The sequence below is a fragment of the Octodon degus genome, unplaced genomic scaffold (assembly GCF_000260255.1).
Source record: "Octodon degus isolate 3935 unplaced genomic scaffold, OctDeg1.0 scaffold00011, whole genome shotgun sequence".
In the NCBI taxonomy this organism is placed as follows: Eukaryota; Metazoa; Chordata; class Mammalia; order Rodentia; family Octodontidae; genus Octodon; species Octodon degus.
Genome location: NW_004524587.1, coordinates 7,516,244 through 7,527,580, shown reverse-complemented (window position 1 = coordinate 7,527,580; position 11,337 = coordinate 7,516,244). Strand labels below are relative to the sequence as shown.

At 43.3% G+C, this 11,337-nt stretch overlaps 1 protein-coding gene and 1 non-coding gene across 2 annotated transcripts in view; both read right to left on the bottom strand.

The window, feature by feature from the left end:
* The window catches only part of Glg1 (golgi glycoprotein 1), a 125,395-nt gene that overhangs the window by 111,016 nt on the left and 3,042 nt on the right, over positions 1 to 11,337 (bottom strand). The gene's annotated exons all lie outside the window — the stretch shown is intronic.
* On the bottom strand, positions 5,009 to 5,159 carry LOC111815131. Its single transcript, XR_002819915.1, has one exon. It is a non-coding gene; the product is annotated as a small nucleolar RNA SNORA62/SNORA6 family (small nucleolar RNA).

Genomic DNA, 11,337 nt, shown 5'->3' with positions numbered 1-11,337 from the left:
TCTTGACTCAAGCCTGGGAAGGAGTATATAAAAGGCATGCAATGTTATGATTCATTTTACATTTCTCCTAAGACGGCAAACATAAAGCATCATTTTGAACAATTTAATCTGCAGCAAAAAAGGGGAAAAGAGAGGGCTGGCCAGATAGCTCAGCGGATTAAAGGGCCTGCTTAGGCAGGGGCCAGGCGTTCAATCCCCAGCTGTGCTGGGCCCCGCCCTCTGGGTGCACTGAGACCGCAACTGAGACTGGGCATGGAGGCCCGAGTCTGTAATCCTAGCACTTGGGAGGCTGAAAACAGGAGGATCACTACAAGTCTGATCAGTGTGGTGACTCTGTAGACCCCGAACTAAATACATAAAAAAGGGGGTGGCGGGGAGGAAGAGTATACTATAATCTGTTCAAGGTCACAGCAAAGTAAGTGAACTGGAACCAAGGCCCACAGTTCAAAGCCCATTCTATTTTTCCACTAACCACACTGTCTTCCCTTATCACAAGTTGCACATGACTGTAGAGAACCATCTCTTCTGACCTTTATTTCACACAGAATAGGTATATATACATTCCTAAAGGACACTAATCAACACCCTGAAGGGGTTTTTGGGGGGAGGGGGCAGGGGCTGGTATGGGCAATTGTACTCACGCCCTCGCACTGCGTCTGCCAGACAGGCGCTCCACCCTGTGTTCCCTCCATCCCCAGCCCTGTGTTCATTATTAAAACTCCACTGCATCCTCTTCTCCATTCTTAAATTCACTGTCAGCCTTGTGTTATTCATCATATTACAAAGTTAATTTGACCTGTGCAAGAACTTTAGGAATTCTGCTAAGCTGACTTAAAGGCTCACTTTCTTTTTTTTTCTACTTCTGTAACTTTGTTTTTGCAGCACTGGGGATCAAACTCTGGGCCTTATGCATGCTAGGTAAGAGTTCTACTTCTGAGCTACATTCAGCCCTGACTTTCCACTTTAAATTATAAATGAAATTTTGCATTGGCCTGAGGCAGGAGGATCACCCTGAGTTCAAGGCCAGCTTAGACTACATAGCAAGATCCTGTCTCAAAACAACAAAAATATTTTTTAAAATACACACTTACAATCCTAGTACTTGAGGGGATGAACCAGGAAGGGGACTGCTGTTTGAGGCCAGCTAGGCTACATAGTGAGTTCAAGGCCAGTCTGAGCTACATTGTAAAACCCTGTCTCAAAAAAGAAATTAAGGGCTGGTGAGATGGCTCAGTGGTCTAAAGCACCTACTTAGAACAAGCTTAGCAAAGCACAAGGACCGCGGTTCAATCCCCCAGCACCACATGCCAGCCAGCCCCGCCCCCTGGTGGGCTGAGCTGACCGCGCACACACACAAATAAATAAATTTTTAAAAAAATTAAAAAAAAAGAAATTAATGAAAGCTTCCTATATACTACAGCACTCTTTAAACCTGATTTCTTATTTCCTTTCCTTTTTCTCTTTATATTTAAACGGATTTAGAGCTTCTACCCTTGCAAGTCAAAAAAATTTTTAAATATTTTAAAGATAAAAAGCAGCCAGGTGTGATGCAGACCTGTAATCTCAGCACTCAGAAGGCTAAAGTAGAAAGAGCCCCTCAAGTTCAAGGTTTGCCTGATTTACACAGTAAGACCAGTAAGACTTTTTTCTTAAGTCTCATTAAGAAAAAAAAATTTAAATTAAAATAGTTGAGGGGGCTGGGGAGATAGCTCAGTGGAATAAGCGCTTCCCTGCTAAGCACAAGGGCCTGAGTTCAATTCCCGGTTCCACAAAAAAAAAAAAAAAAAAAAAAGGAAAAAAAAGTTGGGAATACAGCCCAGGGGGAGAGGCCTTTTTTTTTTTTTTTTTTTTTTTTTTTTTGGCGGAACCGGGGATTGAACTCAGACCCTTGCGCTTGCCAGTGAAGCGCTTACTCCACTGAGCCATCTCTCCGGCCCCAGAGCACTTTATCTTGCTTATGGTTTTATTTATTTTTTTTTTAAATTTATTTATTTTATTTATTTATTTTGTGTGTGTGTGTGTGTGGCCAGCTCAGCCCACCAGGGGGCGGGGCTGGCTGGCATGTGGTGCTGGGGGATTGAACCGTGGTCCCTGTGCTTCACTGAGCTTGTTCTAAAGTAGGTGCTTTAGACCACTGAGCCATCTCACCAGCCCTTGCTTATGGTTTTAAATATACACCACACTTTAAAAAAAAAAAAAGGAAAAAAATCCAAAAATATCATGATTTTGTTCTGTTACAAATGTACAAGAACTTTAAATCACCCCATTTTCTGTGTGATTCCCTTAGTGGAGTGACGCTATACAAGCATTCAATAGGAGGATTTACAGGTACTGTAACTACCACACGGTTTCTCAACATTTTCTGCTTTCACTAAGATTAAAGCTGAATAAAAAGTAGCTGCCTGCTTCTCTGCCTTCATTGTTTTTAGATTCTAGTCAACACTTCTTGTTCTTCCACACTCTATTTTAATGCAGATATGGGGTTTGTACCGACACAATTCTATGGGCTATCATTTGATACTCTGAGTTTCAAATCCAACTGAACTAATAAAGAAGTCACTTGTGATTTTCAATTTTTTGCTTTGGTTTGGTTCAGTTTTTTCAGACAGTGTCCGCATGACTTTGAGCTGGCATTGAATTCTATGTAGTCCTGGTGGACCTCAAACTCATGGCGACAGTCCTGCCTCAGCCTCCTAAATGCTGGGATTATACAGCTATGACCCCATACCAAACAGCTTCCAGTCTATCAAAGTACCATTCTTGGGGCCAGAGTGATAGTTCAGTAGAATAAGTGCTTCCCTGGCAAGCGCAAGGTCCTGAGTTCAATCCCCAGTTCCACAAAAAAAAAAAAAAAAAAAAAAAAAAAAGTATCAAACTGAAAAAGCTGAAGCATCCACTATGTTCATAGACTAGGGACCCTGAAGATGTGATCCAGACATTGACAAGAATAGAAGGCATTTGAAAGTTGTTTTTTTTTTTTTTTTACCTATTTTTTTATCTTTTATTCATTTTATGTTTTATTATTTGTGAACCCCAGTTTAAGAAAAATAAATCCCTGGCCCGCCAAGCCGGCCCTGCCTCCCGGGCCTGCTATTGAGACTGGGTGTGGCAAGACCTCCATCCCAGCTCTTGGAAGGCTGAGTACAGGCAGATCGCTGAGTGTAGTTGATACCCTATATTCAAATTTTTTTTTTAAAAAAAGCTCTGGGTAGAGTGCTACATGTCTAACGCCAGCATTCCAGGGGGCTGGGGCAGGACAATCACTGTGAGTTCAAGGGCAACCTGAACCACAAAACGAGACCCTTTTTCCAAAATAAAGAAATGTTTGCTCAAGAAAAATTCATTTGTGGGCCAGCGGGATAGCTCATGGTCTGCTTAGGCAGGCACAGAGGACCCCAGCTGGATCCCTGGCGCCACATGCAGCGCCAGCCCCCACCTCAGGGCGGGCTGAGCCGGCCCAAAAACCAGTTCATTTGCAAGATGGCCTATAAGCCACTCTAATTGCATCTTTTTAAGATACATAAATATCTCATATTAGCAAGTTTTTTATTATTGATGACTAAATTTGTTTTGAGCACATTAGGAGAAAAGTATAGAAGAAAAATGTAGCATTCCTTCCCTTGAACTGATTTCCTTCTACAAAACAATGAATTATTAAGCAACTATATGCTATAAAACACTCTCATTAAAACTTTTTAAAAAAGTATTTGCCATTAGTGACAATGCTACTTTATAGGTAACTCTCAACTAAATGCAGAAATATCTTTATCTCATGTCAGAATAAAAACACATCTCATTTCTGGATTTACAGTATCCAGAGAACCAGTCAGTGGCGGAATGACACCCATCTGGACTCTGCTCTCCAGAGCAGCTGTTCGGCCTGCACTCCTCAGAGCTCTCCCATCTTCAGGCAAGCACTTACTCTACTGAGCCATCTCCCTGGCCCCGCTCTCCCATCTTCAGTGGTGTTCACGCCCCACAGACTGCAGTCAGGAAGCACCACAGTGAGACAATGTGGTGCTCGTGTGTCCCAATGTTTGCGTACTGGTGTGTGCAAGATGAGACCAGACAGCACAGGGCCGACAGCTCTCCTGCCAGAAAAGTGTGACACTCCCAGAACTCGGGTTCATGTGCAGCTTCACTCAGCGCAAATCTAAAGCATATGGTGCTGGGTTGGGGAGATGGCTCAGCAGAATAAGTGCTTGCCTGGTAAGCACAAGCACCTGAGTTCAATCCCCGGTTCCATCAAAACAAAATAAAAATAAAGGGGCTGGTGAGATGGCTCAGTGGTCTAAAGCACCTACTTAGAACAAGCTAAACTCAGCAAAGCACAGGGCCCGCGGTTCAATCCCCCAGCACCACATGCCAGCCAGCCCCGCCCCCTGGTGGGCTGAGCTGGCCACACACACACACACACACACACACATAAATAAATAAATAAAGCACATGGTTCTTAATGGAGGAGAAAAAACGATGTGAGCTTTATGCAAGTAACAGAGGTCAGCTGGGCATGCTGGCACCTGCACGATGGCACCTGCAATCCCAGCTACTCAGGAGGCAGAGAAGATCACAATCTTGAAGCCAGCTTGCATAACGCACCAAGACCCTGTCTCAAACTAAAGCCAGCCATGGTGGCGCACATCTGTGATCCCTGTGTCTGAGTGGCTGAAGCAGACGAATTGCCCTGAGTTCAAGAACAGCCTGAATGAACTACAAAACAAGACTTTGTCTCAAAAACAGAAAGCCTTGAAAGTGGTGGGTATAAAGCTCAATGGCAGCATGTGCAAGGCCTGGGCTTAATCCCTGGTCCTGGAATGAAGAAAGCAGAGCTGGATTCCATCCAAATCTTATTCCATTATTATTATTTTTTTTTTTTGGGTACCAGGAATCGAACTCAGAACCTTGCACTTGCCAAGCAGGCAATTATGCCACTAAGCTATCTCCCTGGCCCATCCATCCAAATCTTTCTTTCCCCCCCCGCTTTTTCTTCTCTTTTTTTTTTTTCTGTATCTGTAGCAAAGGTTACTATCAAGCTACACGCACTGGGGCAGAGTGGAGTGTTAGCGAAAGCCTTGCCCCTCGTATAGCACAACACTACCTACACTTGTGGGTCCACAGGCCTGCCAGGGGCCTCACCCCAAGCTCTAACAATGTGCAACATCCACCCAAATCTAAGTATGCTCATCTCACTGTAATAAGAGAACTTATTGGGGGCCGGGGAGATGGCTTAGTGGAATAACCAATTGCCTGGCAAGTACAAGGGCCTGAGTTCAATCGCCAGTTCCACCAAAAAAAAAAAAAGAGAGAACTTATTGCCTCTATGACATAAAGTGATTAACACTCTTATATAATTGCATCTTGATTACAATGTCATTTATCAAGCCAACTATAAGCAATGGTGTTCTCTTAAAGTACTAGTGTTCTTTCTCAATGCGATGCACATAAAAGGAGATCAATAATGACTTGATTATGTGGTTATATGACTTCCAACCACTGACAGCATAGAAGGAAATTTCATATTGGCTCAAACAAAACAGTCATATCCTAAGGTCAACAGTGATTGGATTAATTGCTGTTTGTATTATTCATGTTGCTATTTCCCTCTATGAATGAATGTGGACTCAGGAAACAGTGTATGTATACATCCTAGAAACCATGTAGCATAACAGAGTACAAGAGAAACAATGTATATAGGCTAGATATAACAAGGATTTAGAAATTGCTGGTAGGGGCCAGGGAGTTGGCTCAGTAAAATAAGCACTTCCCTGGCTAGCGCAAGGTCCTGAGTTCAATCCCTGGTTCCGCAAAAAAAAAAAAAAAGAAAAGAAAAGAAATTGCTGGGTAGAGTCAGGAACATCACTCAGTGCCACAGCATCTGCCTGGCAAGTGCAAGGTTTTGAGTTTGATTCCCAGTACCAAAAACAAAAATTGCTGGCACTGTGGCTCACAATTGTAATCCCAGCTCCTGGGGAAGTTGAGGGACAATTCCCAGTTTCATGGCGCCTTGAACAATTTTTTTTCCCCCCCAGAACCAGGGATTGAACTTGGACCCTTGTGCTGGCCAGGGAAGTGCTTATTCCACTGAGCCATCTCCCCGGCCCCCCCCTTGGACAATTTGGCAAGGCCCTGTCTCAAAAACTTTTTTTTTTTTTTTTTTTTTTTGTGGAACAAGGGATGGAACTCATGCCCTTGCGTTTGCCAGGGAAGCACTTATTCCACTGAGCCATCTCCCTGGCCCCCAAAACTTTTATTTTTTGAGGCAGGATCTGGCTATGTAGTCCACACCAGCCTTGAATTCACAATGTAGTCCAAGGCTGGCCTGGAACTCAAAAAAATTTTAAAAGGCCTAGGGAGTAAGCAGTTCAGTGATAAAGCACCTGCCTGCATAGGTCAGGCCCTGGCTTCAATCACCAGTACTAAAAAAAAAAAAAAATAGAAAATTACACTATTACCTACACACATGAGGAAACCAAGACTCACATGGTAAAATGACTGTCCCATAACAATACAATTAGCTAATAGCAGAGCCAGCTGTAGATCTAGTACATTTTTCGGGCTGTCCCATGGATTCAATCTTTTTTTTTTTTCCCTCCTGGTACCGGGGATTGAACTCAGGACCTTGCCCTTGCCAGGCAAGCGCTTGTTCTACCGAGCTATCTCCCTGGCCTTCATTTATTTTTAATTTACTTTTTTTATTTATTTATTTTTTGGCAGAACTGGGGAGTTATCTCCCCAACCCCTGGATTCAATTTAAATAGCAGGGAAATATAACTAAACTTTTTATTCCACTAATAAAAATGCTGCTTTAAGTGAGCTAGGGTTTTGTGTTTTGAGACATGATCTTGCTATGCAGTTCTGGCTGACCTTGAACTCACTATGTAGATCAGGATGGTCTCAAAACTCACAGTGATCACAGAGTCAGCCTCCCCAGTGCTGGGATTACAGGGATGCATCACCAGGCTGCAGCCTAGGTGATCTGTTGTTTGAAATTGTTTTCCGTGAACAGAAATTCTGTTTGTGATAAATTCAAACTAGTAATTCAAAGAGTTTTGTCTGGTAATGCTGACTTGTGCCTAAAAAAATCACCACTACTCAATGCACCAATGCTGTTGCTGCTCAAGTCAATGCTGTGCTTGTTCTGTGGCTCTGGGGGTGGAACCCACGGCTCACAAGTGAGAATCAAGTGCTCCACCACTGAGCTCCATCCTCAGCCCAAGAAAAGAAGCTTGTGGCTCAAGGTGACCTCCCCATTTTGTCACTTATGTATGCATGGCATCCTCCCAGTCACATACTAATTGTCCTTTCTGCAGGGCAGACTGGAAGAACTATGGTTTGGAAGTCAAAGAGGACTTTGAAAATAACAGCTTTCTTATTACTTACAAGGTAACAAGAGACAAATCATTTTCTCTGAGACTTTTTCTCAATTAAGATAACAACACAATCCACTGTACAGGACTACGAAGAGTATTAAATGAAGTAGGGCATGGTGGCACATAACTGTAATCCTAACACTGAGAATACATAGTACAGAATGCACAGTGAGTTCAAGGGTGTCCTCAACTACATAGCAAGACCCCATCTCTAACGAAATAAAAAGGTATTAAATGAAATACCTAGGCCAGGCATGATGGTACATGCCTTAATCCCAGCACTTGGGAGGATGAAGCAGGAGGATTGCCATAAATTCAAGGCCACCCTGGGCTACAAAGTGAATTCAAAGCCAGCCTGAAGCCTGGGGAGACAGCTTAGTGGCATAAGAACCTGTCTCATGTCTCACAAGTGCAAGGTCCTGAGTTCGATCCCTGGTACCACAATAAATAAATAAATAAATAAATAAATAAATAAATAAATAAATGTGCAAACAAAGCCAGCCTGAATTGCACAGAGAACATGTCACAGACAAAACGCTACCCTGCCATCCTTGCAGCTATTCCATCTGCTATTAAAGAGCTGGTCTATTGGGTACATTGGGCCTTTTTAAAAGAATGACTCACCTGTGAGCATAAAAAAATAATGTCCCATATAATGTACACCTTCAAAATAATGGATGAACTGCCTGAGGAAAATCTGAGAACTAGCATATAGCTAATGTGCAGTTTACTACAGTTCATACACAGATTTTGATTTGTTAGCATAGGATACATTAAACAAACTGAGAGTATAAACTGAAATTACCTAAAAGTAAACATAAACTTTTAATTAAATTAGGTAAGTGAATTACTGTGTAACTTTGAGCCACACTAGCAAAGCTTGCAATGTTTGAATTGAAAAGACCAAGACATACTTCTGGGCTGAGCACGAAGAAGGCTCTGAGTTCCATCCACAGAACCCATGAGCAGTTTTGTTCTTTTATTTTATTTATTTATTTTGTATTTTAAGGAAGGGTATACAGGATGTTCAGAGTCTCATTACTAAATGATCCGCCTGTTTACAGCCTCCCACGTGCTGGGATTATAGGCGTGCGCCACCGTACAACTGTCAGTGAGCCAAACTGGGGCCTGCCAGGCAGGCCCCCTGGGATCAAACTCCCAGCTCCTGTGTCTCCTTGCAGGCGCTTTAATCTGCTGAGCTATTTGTTGTTTTGTTTTGTTTTATAGTACTGGGTACTGGGGATTGAACTCAAGACCCTGCACTTGCCAGGAAAGTGCTTATTCCACTGAGCTATCACCGTGGTCCTTGCTGAGCTATTTGGCCAGCCCCAAATTGTATGGTTCTGGGTCCTTGATGCGGCTTTCTGGGACCCTGCGCTTGCCAGGTAAGTACTTATTCTACTAAGCTATCTTTCCAGCCCCAGTTTTGTTCTTTTAAATGTAAGACTGTTTTTGCGGAACCGGGGATTGAACTCAGGCCCTTGCGCTTGCCAGGGAAGTGCTTATTCCACTGAGCCATCTCCCCGGCCCTTATACGTAAGACTTAACATAACACTATATACCCACATGTTGTTTCTAAAATAAAAATACACTTTGCTATTTTTTGTTCTTTGGCCCTAAACCACACTGAGCTACATCCCCAACATTTTTTTTTAAATCTTTTTTTTTTATATTTATTCATTTATTTTGTGTGTGTATGTGTGTGTGTGTGTGGCCAGCTCAGCCCACCAGGGAGCGGGGCCAGCCAGCATGTGGTGCTGGGGGATTGAACCGTGGTCCCTGTGCTTTGCTTTAGCTTAGCTTGTTCTAAGTAGGTGCTTTAGACCACTGAGCCATCTCACCAGCCCAACATTTTTTTTTTTTAAATGAGAGAGGACATGACTGGGGTTTACAGCTGGATAGAGCTCAGCGATATATAGTACCTACCTAGTATGAGCAGTGCCTCGCACTGAGTACGATTCCTGGCACCAAAAAAATTAAAATAAAATAAATGAGACAGGATCTCAATAAGTCACTAAACTGACCAAGCCAGGCTTGTAATCCCCTTCCTTGCTTCCTAGAGTACTGGACTGTTGGCACAAAGTACCATGCTACTTACTGCTTTTTTTTTTTTTGTGGAACCGGGGACTGAACTCAGACCCTTGCACTTACCAGAGAAGTGCTTCTTCCACTGAGCCATCTCCCCAGCCCCCCTTACTGCTATTTTTTATGCATTTGGTACAGAGTCTATGGGGACTACAGGTTCTCACTATGTAGATTGGACTCATAGTGATCCTCCTGTTTTCAGCCTCCCAACCGCTGAGATTACACCACAGCACACCGGGGATCAAACCCTGGCCGCTGTGCTCTGCCTAAGCAGTCACTTTAGTCTGCCGAGTTATGTGGCCGGCCCTAGTTACTGCTTTTTAAACACACACTGCTGGGCATGGAGGCACCCACCTGTCATCTCAGCACTTAGGAGGCTGAGACAGAAGGACCAACCACTGCAAGTTCCAGGCCAGCCTGGGCTGCACAATGAGTTGAAGGGCAACCTAAACTACATAGGGTGACCCTTCCTCAAAAAAATAAAATAGGGGCCTGGGAGAGAGCTCAGTAGAATAAGCACCTTCCTGGCAAAGGCGAGGTCCTGATTTCAATCCCTGGTTCTGCAAAACAAAAAAAAAAAAAAAAAAAAAAAAAGAAAAGAAGCTGGGCACGGTGGTACACGCCTGTAATCCCAGCACTCAGGAGGCTAGCAGGAGGATCATTTTAAGACGAGGCTGGGTTATAAAGTGACCTCAAGGCCAGTCTGAACTGCATGAGATCCTGTCTCAAAAAGAAAAAAAAAAAAAAAAAAAAAAAAAAAATCCTCTAACCTTTCATAATTTTAATAGCAAGTATACAAAGAAAAACCTTCCTCAAGTACGTACCCAAAGGGATTAAGAAAAATCTTAGGTCTATTCTCCATTAAATTTTCTTATTGAGCACCAAACACAAAACATCCCAAATATTTCTCTTCAAATATGCCTAGTTTACTTTGCAATTTATGCTCTTTAAAATATAAATAAATTGGGGTCGGGGAGATGGCTCAGTGGAATAAGTGCTTCCCTGGCAAGCACAAGAGCCTCAGTTCAATTCCCAGTTCTGCAAAAAAAATAAATAAATAAAAATAAAATACAAAGAAATCAATTCTCAAAGTGAAATAAAGAGGCTGGTGAGATGGCTCAGTGGTCTAAAGCACCTACTTAGAACAAGCTTAGCAAAGCCCAGGGACCGCGGTTCAATCCCCCAGTACCACATGCCTGCCAGCCAGCCCAGCCCCGCCCCCTGATGGGCTGAGCTGGCTACACACACACACACACACACACACACACACATAAATAAAAATTAAATTAAAAAATAATAAATGCAAAAAAAATAAAAATAAAGAATAAATGCAGGTATTCATGATCCTTTTTCAATATTTCTATGTATATAACTGAAGGAACAGCTAGGCATGTTGGTGCATGCCTATAATCCCAGCATTCTAGGATGCTGGGTCAGGAGGATTTCCCCCCCCCCCCAGTGGGCAAGAGCTCTACCACTGGTCTACAGCCCCTGTCCAAGACCCTGTTCCAAACTGAAAGATAAAAAGGGCTGATGATATAGCTTAGTGTGGAGGTTGTGGAGGCAATCCCCAGTACCAGCAAGCCACAAAAAGTACCACACCAATTTATGCAGCCAGAGAGATAGCTCAGTGGACTAAAGCGCCTGCTTAGTTAAGCTTAGATAAGTGCAGGGACAGCTGTTGGATCCCTGGCACCACATGCCTCGCCAGCCCCACTCCCAGAGCGGGCTGACACAGTCCAGGCATAAGGGCCTAGGCCTGTAATCCCAGCACTGGAGAAACTGAAAGCAGGAGGATCACCAAAAGTCAGAGCTGGGGCTGGTGAGATGGCTCAGTGGTCTAAAGCACCTACTTAGAACAAGCTTAACAAAGCACAGGGAC